Source organism: Chrysochloris asiatica, unplaced genomic scaffold, assembly GCF_000296735.1.
Source record: "Chrysochloris asiatica unplaced genomic scaffold, ChrAsi1.0 scaffold00285, whole genome shotgun sequence".
NCBI classification, from domain to species: domain Eukaryota; kingdom Metazoa; phylum Chordata; class Mammalia; order Afrosoricida; family Chrysochloridae; genus Chrysochloris; species Chrysochloris asiatica.
In genome coordinates, this window is record NW_006408803.1 from 711,106 (window position 1) to 732,394 (window position 21,289).

The 21,289-nt window shown below is 38.0% G+C and overlaps 1 protein-coding gene and 1 pseudogene across 1 annotated transcript in view; one reads left to right on the forward strand and one right to left on the reverse strand.

Moving 5' to 3' along the window:
* The window catches only part of PPA2 (pyrophosphatase (inorganic) 2), a 148,252-nt gene that overhangs the window by 66,673 nt on the left and 60,290 nt on the right, over positions 1–21,289 (forward strand). The window lies entirely within an intron of this gene.
* Positions 7,901–8,251, reverse strand: LOC102828121 (annotated as a pseudogene).

A 21,289-nucleotide genomic window follows, 5' to 3' on the forward strand; every position in this document is an offset into this window, starting at 1 on the left:
AGCATCAATGGGCTCAAGCGTGGTAACAATTGTGAGGTTGGTCCAGGATTGGGCAGTGTTTCGTTCTGTTGTACAGAGGGTCACTATGAGTCAGTACCAACTCGATGGCACCTGACAACAAGAACAACAGTTCTCATCAGCCACTCCTTGGAAACACTATACAGGGTCACTGTGAGTCAGCACCAACTCGATGGCCCTTAACAGTAACAAAAATTGTCAGTAAGTAAAATATTGTTCACTTAATCTAGAACACACCACTTTATAGATCTGACTACTATTTAAAGTTGGTTTTTTTGTTATGTTCCATCAATTTAGCTCTGACTCATAGTGACCCTATAATAAAATGTCATGGGTTTCTTTTTGTGGTTTTTTTTTTTAATCCTTCCATGGGAACAGATTTCTTATTTTGTCTGGTTCTGTTTTTATCTTTGCTCCAAATTCATTCTTGTATTAGGCTTTTTTTTTTTTTTTTTTTAATATATATATCCAGTATTCTTTATGGTACAAGAACACTTTAGCTGTGTTAATGAAAATAAACCTAAAAGAGTAACTTCATTCTGCCATTCGTATTAGTCCAGTAAATCTCACTGTTTTTATCTTAGATTTGCTTCCTCCTTGTATAAACATATAAACATTTTGACATTGGGTGGCAGATTTTCTGGTTTATTTTGCAGTATTGATAAAAGATTATTTTTCTGGATATAGATTCTCCTTTTTTATATTTTTGGATGAGGTAAGCAGCATTTCCTAAAATCATGCCCTAAAGATGTCCACCCTAATGTCTGCTGTCTGTGAATATAATGAGATAGCTCTCATTTGATTATGTTGTATTATGTGGCACAGTTTACTTTATAGTAGGGGGATTTTCCTGGATTATCTTTGCAGGACCAATGTAATCACATGAGTTCTGAAAAACAAAGAGCTTTCTCTGACTGGTAACAGAAGAGGAAATGAGAGATTCAAAGTTTGAGAGGTGTGACACACCAGTGTTTGTTTGAAGATGTGCCTGGTTTGAAGATGTCTATGAAATTTGACGATGGACGATAGAAGATATGTAAGAAAGAATGTGGCAGATGTCTAGTAGCAGAGAACAGGCCTTGGTTGACATCAGCAGGATCTTTTCCATCGTGGTTCATTTTTCTCCCCATCTCCTCTGTTAATGCTCTCATGAAAATGGAGCGCCTCTACTAACCACTCTTCTGTATATATGATCCTGCCTGGATGAGTTGGAATTTGCCTAAGAAATTATTAACTCTTTATTGGAATTACTGTGATTTTTATATCTTACATATTCATTGCTATTAATATCAGCCATTGCTCTATAATTACTTGTCATATTTTCCTTTTGGACTTGGATATCTTGAATTTAAGTTGAGATGAGTCTAAACTTGTGGACAAGTACCAGAACTGCTTTGTGATTGCAGCTGCTGAGAATCACAACAGAGTGGGAGGAGAGAGGGGAAGAGCAGAGACAGTATTTCAGACAATTGAGTATCACACTATAAAGGGAAATTCTTTATTCATAATGTCACTTACTGTGAACAGTGTTGCTGTTATATTTCTCTCGCAGATGTGGCTTTAACCATTGACCCCTCAAGGCATGTCAGAATAGTCCCGGAACTGATCAAACAGTGGTTTCTGTGACTTGGTGCCAGAATCTATTGAGAGAGGTCTCTCCATTTCCCATTACCCCTCTCCAGAGCCAGCAGCACCCTGTACCTACAGGACTCTTTCTGTAGATTCTATTTAATGTGGAATGGTAAAAGCTCCCTTGTTTTCTTGTAATTGATACATGTAGCAAAGATAGACATCATTTTCTGCTTAAAAAAAAAAAAAAAGGCTAAGAAATCCCAGGTTTTTTTTGTTTTTTTTTTAAAGAATGATAAATAGTGATAGTTGCATGCCCTTTTATAAAACTAGGTCAAGAACAGAAAATAACATGAAATGTCACTATTCATTGTGTTTGATCTGTCAAGATATACTAGAAGAACAAACTTTTTCTTTATCCCCCCTTAGAGTGGTTATGAGTTGGGCTGCTTCTAACTTCAAGGTCAGCAGTTGGAAACTACCAGCTGCTTGTTCTATGGGAGAAAGATGAGGCTTTCTGCTCCCATAAAGATTTACAGCCTCGAAAACCCTGTACAGGGTCGCTATGAGTCTGAACCGACTCCACAGCACACAACCACAACCACCACCATGTTTAACCAGATTTTTGAGAGGGAAAATAATTTATGATTTTCTCTAGGAACTCAAACCTTAATATTATACTTTCAGAGCAAGTACTAACTAGTATATAAATCAGTGGAGCTCTAGTGGCACAGAAGGATTAGCACTGTTAATCACAGGTGGGCAGTTCAAACCCAGAAAGAAGATGAGGCTTACTGCTCCTATAAAGATTTATAGCCTTGGAAATTCTCTATAGGGTCACTGTGAGTCAGATATGACTCGATGGCAACGGGTTTGGTTTGGGTTTTGGTATATAAACCATAGAGGCTTGGTAGCCTAGTGGATTAAGTGGTCAACAGTTCAAACCCACCTATTGCTCCAAGAGAGAAAGGTGAAATTGTTTGTTCCCTTAAAGACATAAAATTATATTACATTTAAATTAAATAATTTCCCCAAGCTCACATAGTGTGATTGTCAGAGCAGGAATTAAAGCCCAATTAGTGGAGTCCTAGTATGGTGCTGTGGGCTTGAAGCACAGGGTTAATGATTCAAGCTCACCAGCTGCTCCTCAGAAACCGTATAGAGGGTTGCTATGAGTTGGAACCAACTCGACGACACTTAACAACAACAGTAGATTCCGGAACCTGTGCTCCTAATTCCTGCACTTAACCACTGTGTACTGGTGGTAGTGGTAGTGTGCCATGGAGTTGATTCCAACTCATAGCAATCCTGTACAGGGTTTCCGAGGCTGTAAATCTTTACGGTAGCAGAAAGCCTCATCTTTCTCCCGCAGAACAGCTGGTACTTTCGAACTACTGACCTTGCGGTTCGCAGCCCAATTTGTAACCACTACACTACCAGAGCTCCTTAGGGGGTGAGTTAATTAAATGTTTGACCAAATATAGCGGGCTAATTTTCTTTTTTACTTCAACCAATCATACATTTTGTTTCATCTCAGTGATTATACTCCCCTCCCTTCAACAGTTATCCTGCTTCAACCCTGTTGCTTCTCTTTTACATCTTATTTTTCACAAATAAGCAGAGCAAAAATATTTGACGTACACATACAAAACAAAATATATATATTCATTTAAATGTCCAAAGGGCACATTTTGCAAGCCAGCCTCCTGCCTGCAGGCACACAACCTTTCTTAGTCCATGGGCCTAGAATTCTCAGCTTTTTTATTTCTCTATGCCACCACCTCTGCTCTCACCACTTTGCTGGGTAGGATCTCATGCTCTTCCTTCTTGATGGTCTTGTGGTCCTCTGTTTCAGAAATGAAGGATTAACTACTCCTTCTTTAGTTATACATCTTCTTCAATTACACTTGTGGCAATTGCCATTAATCCTGACAACAATTACTCACAATTGAATCATATAAGCCTATCACTGTCATTCCCCATCTCCTTTCACCAGGTCTGTCTGGGAAAGAGGAAAACTGTTCAGTAGGGATTCTCCTTATCCGCCTCATAATGAATGAAGCACGTTTATGAAAGTTTGTTAGTCAGCCACTTTGTGCCTTTATAGCCCCCCATTTTTGATAGCCAATGTCTAGATTGCCCATCCTTATCAGTCCAGTGCACTGAGGAAATAAGCTTGATCCCTGATATGATGAATCCTTCCATTGTGGTTGGAATTTTGAGCAACTGCATTCATAAGCAAAGGTCCAGTTTATCAAATTGTGGCAGTTTATGTTTGCTCACAGTATCAAACTTCTTTATCTTCCTCTGGTCAAGTTCTGGTCAGCTAGCTATCCAAGCTATCTCCAAGTTTATGAGTTCACCCACACCTTCCCACACTTCAGAACAGCTGGCCACTTCACACTCAGCTCTAGCCACCAGTGGTCATGGGCCAGCTCAGTGTCCATGGGTTTGGTAATACACACATCTCCCTAAACTTCAGACCAGCCAGCCTTTACTCTCCTTTTTCTCATCTCAAAGTCAATGGGTGTCAATGGGCCATGGCCAAACTCAGCCCATGTCTTCAATGCTGCCTTTGCCCCATTTCCACTCACAAAGAGACCAGGGTGGTCACCAGTGAACATACTAGACTGCTTATGTGTTCCCTGTAAGTTTCAGTCTTGGGAGGGGATTTTCCCTGATGGGTTGACTTTTCTTGCCTTGTTGGCTCCAGCACAAGAGCTTCCTTGAAACTCTCACATCCAAACAGTCTGCATTTTCTCTACTGACCTTTCTTTCAAAAAGTATTTTCTGTTTTTCTAGCCATTCCAGGTGGTCTGCATGTCTTTTCAAGTGGGAATGTCCTACCTCAGAAGGTTGTGGGAGGAGCTTAGAATTCCACCTAAGGCCCCATAATCCACAAAGACTTAATAGGAAGCCTATTTCCCTAAATTCCAATTCCATTTTCAGCTAATACAATCGGTTATAGGCTTACCGCAGGCTTATAAGTTTTTTGTAATCATGATTCCCAATATTCATTTCTATCACAACTTAAATGCCTATTTTACTGTAGTAGGCAGGGGAAACCAATATTCACAAGACAGTCAAGCTCCTAAACATTTCCCCCTCCCTTACCCATTCAGACTAAGTTTCAATCCCTGTATCACAGAGCACTCTTGTACGAAGAATATGTATATATCACTGTTTACCTCTATACCATTTAGCCCATGCAAACCTCCCTAAGTTTTCCTTTATCTTCATTGTTTGTCTGCCACCCTCCCTTTCCTTGTATATTGCCCTCCCCTCCTCCCGCTATCATGTGTCCACCCCTATCCTGTGAATTACTCTCTATTCCCTCCTACCCCTGGTAACCATCAAAGAGTTTTTCTTTTAATATAGAAATCTTTTCGTAGGCTTTACAATAATGATCTCATGCAATATTTCTTCTTTTGTGATTGACTGATTTCATTCCACATAAAGTCTTCCAAATTCATTCATGTTATGAGGTGTTTTGCAGCTTAATTATTATTCTTCAAGGCAGCATAGTATTGCCTTCTGTGTATGTACTGAAGTTTGTTTATCCATTCTTCCATTGATGGGCATTTAGGTTGTCTCCATCTTTTTGCTATTATGAATAGTGCTACAAAGAACATTAGTGTACATATATCTGCTTGTGTTCTGGCTCATATTTCCTTTTTTTTTAAGTTTTTATTGTGAGGTTTACATGGGAGAACATCAGTTTTACATTTATCCTTTTTGTGTTTCATTTCATTGCAATGATTACAATCCCCTCCATGCATCATCAAATAACCAAAGGCTACACCCCACAGGCCTGCCCCCCGGCCATCAGCACACAGCCCCTCTCCCACCCTGAGTTCAGTGCCCCCAGCTGCTCCATCTGTCCACGTCATCATCTCTGTCACAATCCCTGGCGTCACTGCGTTTCTGGGTAGGGTCCCTCTCTCCTTTCTTCTCATTTGATCTTTGAAATTTTTTGTTCAGCTCTTGGACCGCCTCCTTTCTTCCATTTGCTTTAGCATCTCTACGCTGGATGGCAAGTTTCAGAGTCTCTTCTGACATCCATTTTGACCTCTTCTTCCTTTCTTGTCTTCTCAATTACTTTTTGCTTTCTTCATGTATGATGTTCTTGATGCCATCCCACAACTCTTCTGGTCTTCCATCTTTAGTGTTTTTTTAATATATCAAATCTGTTCTTCAGATGATCTCTAAATTCAGGTGGTATATATTCCAGGTCATATTTTGGCTTTCGTGGACTTATTTTCATTTTCTTTACCTTCAGTTTGAATTTTCCTATGAGTAATTGATGGTCTGTTCTACAGTCTGCTCCTGACCTTGTTTTCACTGATGATATGGAGCTTTTCCATTGTCTCTTTCTGCAGATGTAGTTAATTTGATATCTTTGTATTCTATCTGGTGAGGTCCATGTGTGTATAGTCATCTCTTATGCTGTCTAAAGAAGGTATTTGAAAAGAACAAATCGTTGGTTTTGCAAAATTCTATCATACGATCTCCAGCATCATTTCTGTCACCAAGGCCATGTTTTCCAACTACCAATCCTTCCTTTTTTCTCCCAACCTTTGCATTGCAATCACCAGTAATGATGAATACATCTTGATTGCATGTTTGATCAATTTTGGACAGAAAAAGTTGGCAGAATTCTTCTATTTCATTGTCACTGGCTTTAGTGGTAGGTGCGTAAATTTGAATAATAGTGGTATTAATTGGGCTTCCCTGTAGGCGCATGATTATTATCCTGTCACAGACAGCGTTGTACCTCATGACTGATCTGGATATTTTGTTTTTGACAGTGAATGCAACACCATTCCTACTCAATTTTTCTTTCCCGGCATAGTAAATCATGTGGTTGTCAGATTCGAAATAGCCAATACCAGTCTATTTCAGCTCAGTAATACCTACGATATAGATGGTTATGCGTTCCATTTCATTTTTGACAACTTCCAGTTTTCCCAGATTCATACTTTTAATTTCCATGTTTCGATTTTCAATGGATGTTTACAGCTGTTTCTCTTCATTTTGAGTTGTGCCCTATCAGCAAATGAAGGTCCCACGGGCTTTTCTCCCACAACTTTACTCCATTTGCGTTATCACGGTGAACTCTACTTTGAGGAGGCAGCTTTTCCCCAGTTGTATTTTGAGTGCCTGCCAACCTGAGGGGATCATTTTCCGGGACTATATCTGACAGTATTTCTCTGCTATTCATTAGGTTTTCAGTGATTAAATATTTGGAAGTAGTTCGTCATTCTTTCTTACTAATCTCTCTTCGTCTGGAAGCTCATCTGAAACTTGTCCACCATAGGTGAGCCTCCTGGTATTTAAAATATGAGGTTTCTGGTCTCTTGTGATATCCAGTTTGTTGTTGTTGTTGTTTAATGGACTTTTGCTTTGTTCCTGAATGACATTCTTTATGTCATCCCTCAACTCTTCTGGTATTCAGCCATTAGTTTCTATTGCATCAAATCTCTTCTTGAGATGATCTCTAAATTCAGGTGGGATATGTTCAAGGCTATACATTGGCTTTTGTGGACTTCTTTTAATTTTCTTCAGCTTCAGCCTAAACTTGTATATGAGCAAGTTTGTGGTCTGTTCCACAGTCTGTCTTGGCCTTATTTTGGCTCATGATATGGAGCCTTTCTACCATCTCTTTCCATGGATGAAGTCAATTTGGTTTCTGTGTATTCCATGAAGTACATGTGTATAATTGTCTTTTTTGAGAGTAATAATAGCCAGTTTTATTCCTCTGGCTAAGAGAGCCAGAGGTAATTTGACATTTATATTTATTTATTAATAGTTTGTAGTAAGAGATTAAGTGCCTCATTACCCTGATAAGCTGTTTGCAAATTGTTTGAGTGAATGTTACTTATAAAAATACCTTTAATTTTTTTAATATGACACAAGTAATGTGTTCATTAAAAAACACATATAAGCAAAAAGAAGAAAAACAAAAAAAACTCATACCATATAGAAATAAGTAGTTAAGTTTCTGATATATGTATGTACACACATAACACACTATTTGTTATTTTTATCGTACATATGTAACTGATACTAAATATGCTGTTTTGTAGCCTCTTATGTTCTACTTTACAATGTGGAATGAACATCTTTTCATGCATATGTGTGAAACTATCCAATTGAAAAACAAACCTAGGAAATGTGTTAACATACGAAATCCAATAAGGAAAACTACCTAAATAAAATATCAACAGATTATTAAAAGTAAAATGAATATCAAAAATACATCAGAAAATACAAAGAGAAAGTAGTGGCCAGATCTTAATATTAGACAAAGTATTCAAGGCCTAAAGCACACAGAATAAGGATGGCTTCTAGAATGTCTTTTCTTCCAATGCATCATCACAAACTTATTTCTTACTCTTCTTATCTCTTCCCTAAGCCTTTCCAACTCATCTATTCGTCTTATCATCTCTTCAGGGTCCAAATGCCTAACGGTAATGTCCTCTTTAAATCTCTGGCCAGGTTGAGCCAGCCCTCCTCTAAGGTTTCCTTGTGCTTTCTGGCTTACACCTTCTCGGAAGGGTTGAGGCTTTCCTGCCACCTGTGGGACATCTCTTGAAGAGCCGAGTTCCTCTGCCTTTGCGATGTTCTATGGCTTTCCTTCATTTTCTTCACAAGATTTTTCCATGTTAAGTATTTTCTTATGATTTCCCTTTTGAATAAATTAATCCTGCAGGGATCTGGGGGATTTTCCTCCCTCTTCCCTCACCTCTATTTGTGCCGTACCCTAAAGACTCCTTCAATCAAACTGAAGGGATCCGGGCCACCTCCTCCAGCAAAACCGAAGCCTATAATTGTCTTTTATATCATTTTCAAAAGGTATTTGCAATAAATAATTAATTGATTGTGCAAAATGTTTTCATGTAATCTTCAGCATCATTTCTATCAGTAAGGCCATGTACTTACTGATATCAGTAACTACTGATCCTCCTTCTTTGTTTCCAACCTTTGCATTCCAATCACCAGTAATTATCAATACATTTTGATTATATATTTGATTATTTTCAGACTGACAAAGTTGGTAGAATTCTTCATTTTTATCATCACTGTCTTTATTGGTTGGCATGTAAATATGCATAATATTGGTATTCACTAGTCTTCTTGTAGTCTTATGAATATTATCCTATTCCAAGAAGCATTATAGTTCAAAATACACTTTGAGATGTTCTTTTGTTGATGAATGCAATGCCATTCCTCTTCAATTTGTCTTTCCCGGCATAGTAAATCATGTTATTGTCAGGTTCGTAATGGCCAATACAAGTCCATTTCAGGTCACTAATGCGTAGGATACTGATGTTTAAATGTTCCATTTGTTTTTGACCACTTCCAGTTTTCCTGGATTCATACATCCTACATTCCATGTTCCAATTATGAATGGATGTTTACAGTTATTTCTCTTCCTTTTGACTTGTACACTGTCAGCAAATGAAAGTCCCAGCTGTATTCTATTTAAGTCATCCTGGTCAGCTCTACTTTCAGGAGGCAGCTCTTTCCCCGCCGTGTTTTGAGTACCTTCTAAACTGAGGGGCTCATCTTCCATCAGTATATCTGACAGTATTCTGGTGCTTTTCATCACATTTCAGGATCCAATATTCTGATGCTTTCTGACAGTATTTCACTGCTATTCATAAGATTTTCAGTGGGTAAGCATTCGGAAGTAGTCCACCCTTCCTTCTTTCGATTCTGTCTTAGTCTGGAAGCTCAGCTGAAATCTCTCCACCATAGGCCATCCTGCCAGTATGCAAAATACCAGTGGCATAGCTTCCAGCCTCACAGCAACACTCAAGCCACCACAGTGTGACAAACTGACAGATGAATGGTGGCAGTAACTGATCCTGGAAATTATTCAACTGCTCTGAATTCCAGTGTCTTCTTTTCTAAGATAGGAGTAATATCTATCCTGTCTAGTACTGTTTTGTGGGCATTAAATAATATGATATACATAGATAATCTACCCTATCACATAATATGGAGATCTAGTATGGTGCTAGAAGATGAGTTCTGGACTCCTCTGGTGGTTGGTGCTTCAAACCCACCAGCCATTCATCAGATGCCCTGTACAGGGTCACTATGAGTTGAATCTGACTTGATGGCACTTAGCAGCAACAACAGTCACTTAAACATGCTGTCACCCTCCCACTGCCATTGAGTTGATTCTGAATTAGTACAAAGTAGAACTCTGCCCTATAGGGTTTTTTCCAAGGCTGAAATCTTTATGGAAGCAGATTGCCATAATCTTTTTCCCATTGACTGCCTAACAGTTCTAACTGCTGATCCAGACAAAATATAGTTAAACATGTCCCTGCAATCAGTGGATGGCTGCAGACAAGTTATTTCAGTAATATACCTACCTGTATTAGTCTTGTTATGATATCTTCAAACAATAAAGATATTTTTTGTGCTGTGAGAAAAAAAAAAAGATTTTGTGGTTGGCTATTTTCAAATTTCTAACAAAACTCAAATAGACATCTTTCTAAATCATTGAAACTTCACAACAAGTTTATGGGAATGCTGTATCACAACAGAGTTTTTAGGTGGATCAAGTGTTTTAAGAAAGGTCGGGACTACCTCAAATTTGAGCCAACAGAGGAAAGACTGTCAGCCTTGTAGAATGAATAGACTATGGGTAGAGTCCAGTAACCAATGGAAGAAGACTGTAAAATTAACATTAATGTAGTGTATCTACTGAAGTTGGGATCTCACATGGTTGGGCATTTTTAGTTGTAAGAGAATATCTTGGCCTCAGCAAGCTTTCAGATAGTTCGGTGCGAAAAGCATTACATGGAGACCTGCTAGTTCAAAGAGTTGGTGTTTCCATCAGTCTTTTAAGCAAGGCAAGCTAATACAATTTTGTGGAATGAATCATAATCAAGACACAAGTCTTGAATTTACTTATGGAATCCACACAGCAAGGTTCAATCAAAACTAATTTCCAAGATCTGCTCAGCCAGTAAATTTCAAGGCAGAGAGATCAGCTCTGCTTACGGCTACTGTTTCTTTTGGATTCTAAAGAGTTAGTCTTGATTGATTTTCTTGAAGGATACAGCTTGATTGTGGGGGCTTATTATGAAGAAGTTTTAGAAAATTGAAAACCACATTGATGAGGAAAAGTCCCGGAAAATTGCAGCGAGAATTTTTTTTACCCTCATGACAATGCACCTGCTAATTCTTTTAGGGTAGTAAGAACTATTCTATGAGAATTTTATTAGGCAATCTTACCCCATATAGTCAAAATCCCTGATCTTACTCTGCCATATTTCTTCCTCCAATCTCAAAGAACATTTGAAAGGAACATGATTTTAATCCCTTGAGGATACCAAAACTGTCATTCTACCATGGTGTAAATCTAAGAATACAGAATTCTTGTAACGGAAGTGTTATAGAGATGGAAACACTGCCTTCAGAAGTGTATAGACCTAGATGGAGGATATGTGAAGAAACAGTAGTCTCACATTATGATATTTTTGTTTAATAATGGTTTCTATGATTTTTTTAACTACCTTTTGACTTACCCTTATGTTTCCTTGCAAATAGTGTAAACATTATATGTCATTTGCCAACTGTGTAACCCTGCCTCACTGTTTTTATAAGCCAGTTATTCCACACATTATATTTGTGGGCACGTTATTTAGTTGTACACATTATTTGTGAAAAAAAAATATATGGTGATTCATTTTCTCCCTTTGCTATGTTTGTATTTTCTTTTAAATAGATTTCTGTTATTATCTATAAAATCCATTATCATCTCCCTAATTTAGATCCAAATTATCTCATATTGTAATATTACAATAATCTGTTGTGATACACTCCATTGCCTAAACCAGTGCAGAGGCATTGTTAATGAAGAAGACACAGCTATAAGTTTCAGAGTGTTGTATGTCATACACTAGAGTTCTGGCTTTTGTCCTCTTTTAGTTGAGGTGTGTACCTTGCCCCTACAGAATCTTTTAGATCTGAGATTTTTCATCTCATAAATACAGTGTTGAAGGAGCTCTGGTAGCGTAGTGGTTACGAATTGGGCTGCTAATCTCAAGGTCAACAGTTCGAAACTACCAGTGGTTCCACGGAAGAAAGATGAGGCGGTCTACTCCCGTAAAGATTTACAGCCTTGGAAACCCTGTGTGTAGGGTCACTATGAGTCGGAACCGACTCCATGGTACTTAACAACAACAACAGTATAGTGTTGAATACTTAGTAAAGCCTAAGCATATGAATGTCTGCTTAATATAAGGTGTATATTCTGCTAAATATACAGTTTAGTTTATACTATACATAATAACCTGTTCTATAAACAACACAAGTTCATACAGATTTATATTAAGATTTTAGGGTCATTTTGAAATTTTCTGAAAGGATTTATTTGGTTATGGTTTAAAATCCTAGTTTTTTCCTCTCACAAAATAATTTCAAGATACAGATTTGATTTTCTTTTGCATACCTTGATTTCCCACTGTTAAGCTGCATTTCAAATCTTGAAAAATTTACTTTGAAATGTGTTCTAATTTCAGTGCACAGTGAAATTCTATAGCCAACTAAACTTTTCAACGTAGAAGGATATAGAAAAGAATGCATGCATATAAATTTGGCATTGGCAATATGAGTGAACCGCTGAAGTAACTTTCTTTAGCATATGGAACATCTGCTTTAACATCTTGATATTTTTGTGTTTCTCTTAAAATCTTTTAAAAGCACTTTGCTACCTGTTTTGTCTATTTCTTTAATGTTGTTAGCATTCTTTTAGTGTCATTCATTGCCTTTTTAGAGTTACAGAATAAACCTGGATGTGTTACTCTTTTTTTTATTGTTGTTGTTATTAGAATTTGATTTTATAACATTTTGCTATAGATTTTAGAATCTATGCTAACACATATTTATCTGAAGTTTTCTTCTCATTCTTAAAAATACAATTTACATACCATAAACTTCATCCTTTTAAAATATAAAATTCTAAGGTTTGTGGTATATTCACAGAACTAGGTCTAATTCTGCATTTATTTTGGCATGGCTAAACAATTTACATTTAATATAATTATCAAATTATTGAGTTTCAGTTTACCATTTTCTCATTTTCTATATCTGCTCCTTTTCTGGTCTTCTTTTCCTTAGTGTGGTGGTAGTTGTGTGCCACTGAGTCAATTCCAACTCATAGTGACCCTGTGTAGGGTTTCTGAGATTGTAAATAATTATGGGAGCAGAAAACCTTATCTTTCTCCCACAGAGCATCTGGTAGAGCTGACAGCCCAGTTCATAATCCAGTATGCTGTACAGGGTAATGCACTGGAATGCTAGGTCAGTTTGAATGACAAAGTCGGCGGTTCAAACTCACCAGCCACTCATTGTAAACCCTAGACAGGATCACTATGAGTCAGAACCTACTCAGTGGCACATAACCACCATCAGGGCTCCTTTTTCCTTAGTGTAATTTAGTATGCATTAGACTTCTGGTGTGGCGTTGCATGTTAATGGGGTAAACTGCAACATTGGTTTGGGCTGTTAAGGCCGGCAGTTCCAACTCACTAGCTGCTCCTTGGAAACCCTGTACAGGGTCTCTATGAGTCAGATACCAACTTGATAGCACTTAGCAATACCAAGTATGTTAGTGGTGGTTCACTAGCTATACCTGAATTTTTTTTTTTTTTTTTCTCTCCAGTGTTTCCTCTAGGGCAGCAGTCCACAAACTTTTTTTAAAAGGGGCCAGGTAGTAAATATTTGATACTTAGTAGGTCATGAGCCTAAATTGAAGAAGATATTTTGTAGGTATGTATATTACAAGAGAGAATCAAACGTCCACACATTTTTATTCAACAAAGTTCAATAATAATAACTGAGCATAAGTTTTTGTAATACATATCTACTAATGAAAATAATGAATTCTCTTTAGGGGAGATTTTATTTTTAATTGCAGTCAGGTTAATGTTTATTATAAAAAATGATTGCAAATATTGATCTGCTAACATTGATTTGTAATGAGATTTAAAAACATTTTATCTCTGAAAATGTCTTTTTACACAGATGTTGCTGTTATTGTTAAGTGCCATCAAGTTGATTCCGACCCATAGTGATCCTGTATAGGGTTTCCAAGGAGCAGTTGGTGAGCTTGAACCACCGACCTTGCAGTTCAAACAGCTTTGCAGTCTGGCACATTAACCCACAGCATCACACCAGGACTGCCAAATAGTAATAAACCACAAGCACATGATTTCTATTTTAACCATATTCATTAGTTGGAGGACATTTATAGAGTTAGATTTTTCTTTTGATAGTTACCTTTTAGCTTGTCATTACATTGCAGATTAATTACTTCCAATTGAAGGCCATGTGCACTCTGATCAATTACATAGTTCAATGGATTTTAAAAAGTGAAAATTTCTTTTGTACTTAAGTTGAAATCTGGAAAACACTACTGGAACTGTAAATTTGGCTCAGAAAATATATCTGCTGTAATTTGTGTAGAAATACAGATCTCGCTTCTTGTTTTAACTTTTGATATATGGAAAGTGTATAAAGCCATCTGATATTCTTTGTGTGTCGAATAACCTTAGTTTTTTTTAATTAGCTATAACATAGAAGCTTTGTTTTTCCATGTAATTTTAGGTAGATTTGATTAAGAAACAAGTCTGCAGCAAAAATAGTTTCCAGAGAAATTTAGTGCTTACTAACAGAACGCTAACCATAAGATCTGTGGTTCTAGCCCACCAGCCCCTCCTTGGAAACTATACTGGGTTGCTGTGAGTTGGAACCGACTCAACAGCACAGAAGAGAAGAACAACAAAAACATTAGTGGTTAAAGTGGGTCTACTCATCCATAAAAATTGCCATCTTGGCCCTGAGCTCAAAAAAATTACATTAATACTTAATCACTACTAAACCATCAAGCAAATATCCTGTGATAAATCAAGACAATCTATGACATTTTTGTCTATATTTATGACAAAAAGTCACAGAAATGACACTGGTTTAGGCCTGAAGAATGCATGAAGTTCCTCATTGACACTGTTTGTCCAGTAACACATGATAGATGTAAATATTCTCCACAAAGTATTTGCAGATCCTTAATACAGTAAAACTTGTGAAAGCCAGAACCTGTGTAAGGCAGAATCCTGTCACTCAAAATACAGTAATTTCCACTAACAGGAATAGAAAACTAGTGAAACTGTACCATATCAAAGGCCAGAAACTTTTGAGACTCCAAAAAATAAGGCAGTCCTGTTGAGTTCTGGCTGTCACAAGTTTCCTTGTACAGTGTATTATCATAGGCTATAAATATCTTACATTTTCGTAAGCTTTGTATATTTGTATATCTAAGGTGTTTTGTGCTTGAGGAAAAACAAATGAGCACCAAACAATCCCTTCCACCACCCCCTCTCCTCAGCTGGATTCAGTAGTTCATTGCAATGGCCACACAAAACTCAGATACCGTATTCACAGTTAGAGGGCTTATTAGGAAAGCGAACAGGTTACATGAGGGTCAGAAATGTTCAGGGCAGAGGTGTTCGAGTCAGGACAGTTTCGCCTCAGTCATGCCCGTAGTCAGGCCTTTCTCTGACTGCACAATATTACAAACCTCATTTAGAGATGCTCACAGGGCACCCCACTACACCATAACCTTCAGAGTAAAAGCGTTATCTGATTGGCTATAACTCCATGTGCCAGCAAACCTAGTTCCTTTAATTAAGTGCCTGGAGGCACCCACTCTGCAAGCAAGTCTCTTCCCCTTTCTTTGCTGTACGGGCTAGGAAGCCCATTGCTCTGTCTGGTGCCCTAGCTCTTAGTTATGCTGTGGCTGCTTCTCCTCTGCTACTCCCCTGGTGTCACAGCTTTTTGCTCTTCTTGTTGTTGTTAAGTACTGTGGAGTCGGTTCTGACTCATAGTGACCCTGCACAGGGTTTCCGAGGCTGTAAATCATTATGGGAGCAGAAAGCCTCATCTTTCTCCTACAGAACAGCTGGTAGTTTTGAACTGCTGACCTTGAGATTAGCAGTCCGATTCGTAACCACTACACTTGGGTTAAGGAAATTCAGTGCACAAGGATCTCTGGGTCCAATGGACCTGCTCCACTCCTGACTCTCTTCTTTGATGGTAGTAGAATCCCACCTCCTGCTTCTGAGACGGCTCATTTTATACCCACATTGAGTTCCAAGTTTTCACAGTTAACCCTGTAAACAGTCACTCACAACTGAATCATACACTCTTAACAGCATGTTCCTCTATCTTCTCTTGCCCAGACTAATCAGGAAAAAGTCATTTGTTGGGAGTTTACAAGACTATGGCTTGTACAGACATTAAATATTACACTACACTGCAGTGCAAATAATACGAGAAGCTGGGTTCTATGAAAAAAAACGTGGCATCAGGATTGAAGGAAGACTCATTAACAACCTGTGATATGCAGATGATACAACCTTGCTTGCTGAAAGTAAAGAGGACTTGAGACATTTACTGATGAAGATCAAAGAACGCAGCCTTTGGTATGGATTGCATCTCAATATCAAGAAAACAAAAATCCTCACCACTGGACCAATAAACAACATTCTTATCAATGGAGAAAAGATTGAAGTTGTCAAGGACTTTATCTTGGATCAACTATCAACATTCGTGGAAGCAGCAGTCAGGAGATCAGATGACGTATTGCATTAGGCAAACCTGCTGCGCAGGAACTTTTTAAAGTGTTGAAGAGCAAAAATGTCAGCTTGAGGACTAAAGTGCGCCTGACCCAAGCCATGGTATTTTCAATAACCTCATATGGATGTGAAAGCTGGACAGTGAATAAGGAAGATCGTAGAAGAATTGATGCCTTTGAATTGTGGTGTTGGAGGAGAATACTAAAAGTGCCATGGACTGCCAAAAGAACCAATAGATCTGTTTGGAAGAAGTGCAGCTAGAGTGCTCCTTGGAGGCCAAAATGGCTGAACTTCATCTCTCATACTTTGGACATATTGTCAGGAGGGAACAGTCGCTGGAGAAGGATGTCATGCTGTAAGGTGGAGGGTCAGAGAAAAAGAGGAAGACCCCCAACAAGATGGATCAGCCAGGTGGCATCATTGATGGCGTCAAGTGTGGCAGTGGTGGTGTGGTTGGCCCAGGATCGGACATTGTTTCGTTCTGTTGTGCATGGGATTGCTATGAGTCGTTATTGACTCAATGGCACCTGACAACAACAACAGCAGTGCTCCACATACGTTTTTACTGCCATCAGTAAAGTCATCTTGGCAAAATATACTTCAGATTGTACTTTATTAGTCCTTTCTCAGTGTTTTTGTAAATACTTTCATCTGTAGTTATTCTACACACACTGTTGATATAGGCTAATTCTGCAGTTGATTTAAACTTGAAATTGACCCCTCAAATCAACAGCTTAGCTTACTGTTGTTAGGTACTGTTGAGTCACTTCCGACTCATAGTGACCTTATGCACAACAGAACAAAGCACTGTCTGATCCTGAACCATCATAACAATCATTTTTAAGCTTGAGCTCATTCCTGCTGCCATTGTGACAATCCATCTTACTAAGGAAGTGGAGGTGACCATCTATTTTACCTAGCATGATGTCCTTTTCAGGGTTTGGTCCCTCCTGATAATATATTCCAAGTATGAGAGATGAAATTTTACTATCCTGACTTCTAAGGAACATTCTGGCAGTATTTCTTTCAACACAGTTTTGTTTGTTCCTCTGTCAGTGCACGGTACCTTTAATATTCTCCTTTAACACCATAGCTCAAATGTATCAATTTTTCTAAGGTCATCCTATTCACTATTCAACTTTCACATGCATATGAAGCTACTATGGCTTGGGTCAGTGGCACTTTAGTCCTCATACTGACATCCTTTCTCTTGAACATGAAACAGGTCTTGAGTAGCAGATTTGCCCAGTATGTCACTAGATATCTTAACTGTTGCTTCTGTGAGTGTTGATAATGGATTCAAGCAAAAGGAAGTGTTTGATAACTAATAATTTCTCCCTTTATCATGATGTTATTTATTGGTCCATTGATGAAGTTTTTTTGTTTTCTTTACATTGAGGTGCAATACATGCCGAAGGTTGAGGTCTTTAATCTTCATCAGTAAGTATTTAAGTCTTCTTCACTTTCAGCAAGCAAGGTTGTATTGTCTGCATATCACAGGTTGTTAATGTAGAATTATTTGCTCAGTGTACAGATTGAAAAAATAAGATGAAAGAAAATAACCCTGTTGCACACTTTTCCTAATTTTAAACCATTCAATGTCCCCTTCTTTTCAAATAACTGCTTCTTGGTCTATGTACAGGTTCCTTAGGAGCACAATTAAGTGCTTTGGAATACTCATTCTCCACAATGTTGTCATGACCTACACAGTTGAAAGCCTCTGTAGAGTTCAGGTTTCTCTGCTTTCAGCCAAAGATCCATTTGATATCAGCAGTGATATCCCTCATTCCTTGTCCTCGTCTGAATCTGGCTTGAAACTTTGGTAGTTTTCCTGTCAGTGTACTGTTGCCGCTGTTTTGGGATTATCTTTTGCAAAATTTTACTTGCATGAGATGTTAATGATTTTGACTGATAATGTGAGCATTCTGTTGGGTCACCTGTCTTTGGAATGAGCACAAATATGGATCTCTTCCAATCAGTTGGCTGGCTAGCATCATCCAAATTTCTTGGCACAGATGAATGAGTGCCTCCAGTGCTGCATCAGTTTGTTGAAAGATTTCAATGTGTATTCCATCAATTCCTGGAGCCTTGTTCTTTGCCATTGCCTTCAGTATACCTTGGACTTCCTCCTTCAATACCATTGGGTCTTGATCATATGTTACCTTTTGAAATGGTTGAACACTGACCATTTCTTTTTGGTACTGTAATGCGGTGTTTTCCTTCTACCTTCTTTTAATGCTTTCTGCATCATTCAGTATTTTGTCCATTGTTGTTGTTGTTAGGTGCCATCGAGTCGGCACCGACTCATAGCGACCTTATGCACAGCAGAACGAAACAATGTCTGATCCTGGGCCAACCTCACTACTGTTACCACACTTGAGTCCATTGATGCTGCCATCTGGCCAATCCATCTCGTTGGGGGTCTTCGTCTTTTTCTCTGACCCCCCATCTTACCAAACATGATATCCTTCTCCAGCAACTTGTCCCTCCTGACAATATGTCCGAAGTATGAGAGATGAAGTTTGGCCATCTTGGCTTCCCAGGAGCACTCTGGCTGCACTTGTTCCAAAACAGATCTGTTGCTTCTTTTGGCAGTCCATGGGACTTTTAGTATTCTCCTTCAACACTATAACTCAAAGGCATCAATTCTTCTATGGTCTTCCTTTTTCACTGTCCAGCTTTCGCATATATATGAGGTGATCGAAAATACCATGGCTTGGCTTGTTGGTGATGGAGCTCCTCAGTGCACGTCTACCCAACCCGCCATCTTGATTGTATCCATTTTGTCTGTAGAGTCCTTCAATATTTCAAGTCAAGACTGGAATTTTGTCCTCAGTTCTTTCAGTTTGAGAAATACTGAGTATGTTTTTCCCTTTTGGTTTTCTAATTACAGGTCTTTGCACCTTTAATTATAATATTTGACTTTGTCTTCTCGAGCTTCCCTTTGAAAATTTCTGTTCAGCTCTTTTACCTCCTCATTTCTTCCATTTGCTTTAGCATCTCCACACTGAAGAGCAAGTTTCAGAGTCTCTTGTGACATCCAGTTTGGTCTTTTCTTCTTAGTGACCTTTTGCTTTATTCCTATATTATGTTCTTGATGTCATCCCACAACTCTTCTGGTCTTTGGTCTTTAGCGTCTAATGCATCAAATCTCTCCTTGAGGTGATCTCTAAATTCAGGTGGTATATGTCCAAAGGTTAAATTTTGATTCACGTGGACTTATTTTAATTTTCTTCAACCTCAGCCTGAGCTTGCATGTGAGCAGTTGATGATCTGTTCCACAGTCGGCCCCTGACCTGGTTTTGGCTGATGGTATGTAGCTTTTATATAGATTTGATTTATGCATATGCCCCTCTGTGGAGGTCCATGTGTACCGTCATCTTATATTGTTTAAAAAAGGTATTTGCAATGAAGAAATCATTGATTGTGCAGAATTCTATCGTGCAATCTTCAGCAACATTTCTATCACCAAGGCCATATTTTCCAATTACTGATCCTTCCTTTTTGTTTCCAACCTTTGAATTCCAATTATCAGTGCATCTTAATTGCATGTTTAAATAATTGCAGACTAAATGAGTGATAGTATTCTTCAGCTTTGTCATCACTGGCTTTAGTGGTTGGTGCATAAACTTTAGTAAAAATGGCATTAACAAGTCTTCCTTCTAGTACTATGGATATTATTCTATCACAGACAGCTTTATACTTCAAGATAGATCTTGAAATGTTCTTTTGATAGTGAGTATGACACCATTCCTCTTCAGTTTGTCATTCCCAGCATAGTAAACCGTATGATTGTCAGATTAAAAATGGATAATACCAGTTCATTTCATGTGCTGTTGATGCTTCCTGTATTGTCCTTTAATATTGTAATTTGAGGCTTGCAAAATTTTCCTTCCATTATTTCAGCTTTAGTAATGCCTAGTGTGTTCTTCTCTTTTGGTTTTCTAACGCCAGGTCTTTGCACATTTAGTTATAATACTTTGCTTTGTCTTCTCCATTTTCCCTTTGAAATTTCTGTTCAGCTCTTTTACTTCATTATTTCTTACATTCACTTTAGCTCTTGAACTTTCAAGAGCAAATTTCAGCATCTGTTCTGGCATCCATTTTGCCCTGTCTTTCCGTCTTTTTAATGACCTTTTGCTTTCTTCCACATATAATGTTCAAAATGTTATCCCACAGCTCTCCTGGTCCTTGCTTATTTTTTATGTTTCAAGTCCATTCTTGGCATGGTCTGTAAATTCAAACAGGATTTACTATAGGTTATAATTTGGTTTTCATGTACTAGTTTTAATTTTCTTCATATTCAGCTTGGACTTGTATAGGAACATAATGATGTATCCTGCAGTTGGCCCCTTATTTAATATAACTGCATTTATGGATCCCAAAATTTGAATTTCACGTGTCAAGAAAAATTTTTAAGTCTTTTTATTTTTTTAAGCTTTAAGGATAGAATTATCATTTTTAGGTCACAGATTATACAAAAACAGATTTTGCCAGCATGTTATAGTTTGACGATCCCTAGGCTAGGATATTACTTCCAAATCGCTAGTCACTGAAAACTCTATGAATAGCAGAGAAACACTGTCAGATACAGGACCGGAAGGTGGGAAGGCACTCAGAATGCGACTGGGAAAAAAATGCCTCCTCAAAGTAGAGTTGACCATGATGACGTGAATAGAGTTAAGCTTGGGAGAGAAAAGCTCACAGAAACTTCATCTGCTGATGGGCCACAAATCAAATGAAGAGAAACAGCTGTAAACATCCATTGAAAATTGGAATATGGAATGTATGAAGTATGAATCTGGGAAAATTGGAAGTTGTCAAAAATAAAATGGAATGCATAAACATCGATATCTTAGGCATTAGTAAGCTGAAATGGACTGGTATTGGCCATTTTGAATCGGACAACCACATGGTTTACTATGCAGGGAATGACAAATTGAAAAGAAATGGTGTTGCATTCATCATCAAAAAGAACATATCCAGATCAGTCATGAGGTACAATGCTGTAAGTGATAGGATAATACCCATGCGCCTAAAGGGAA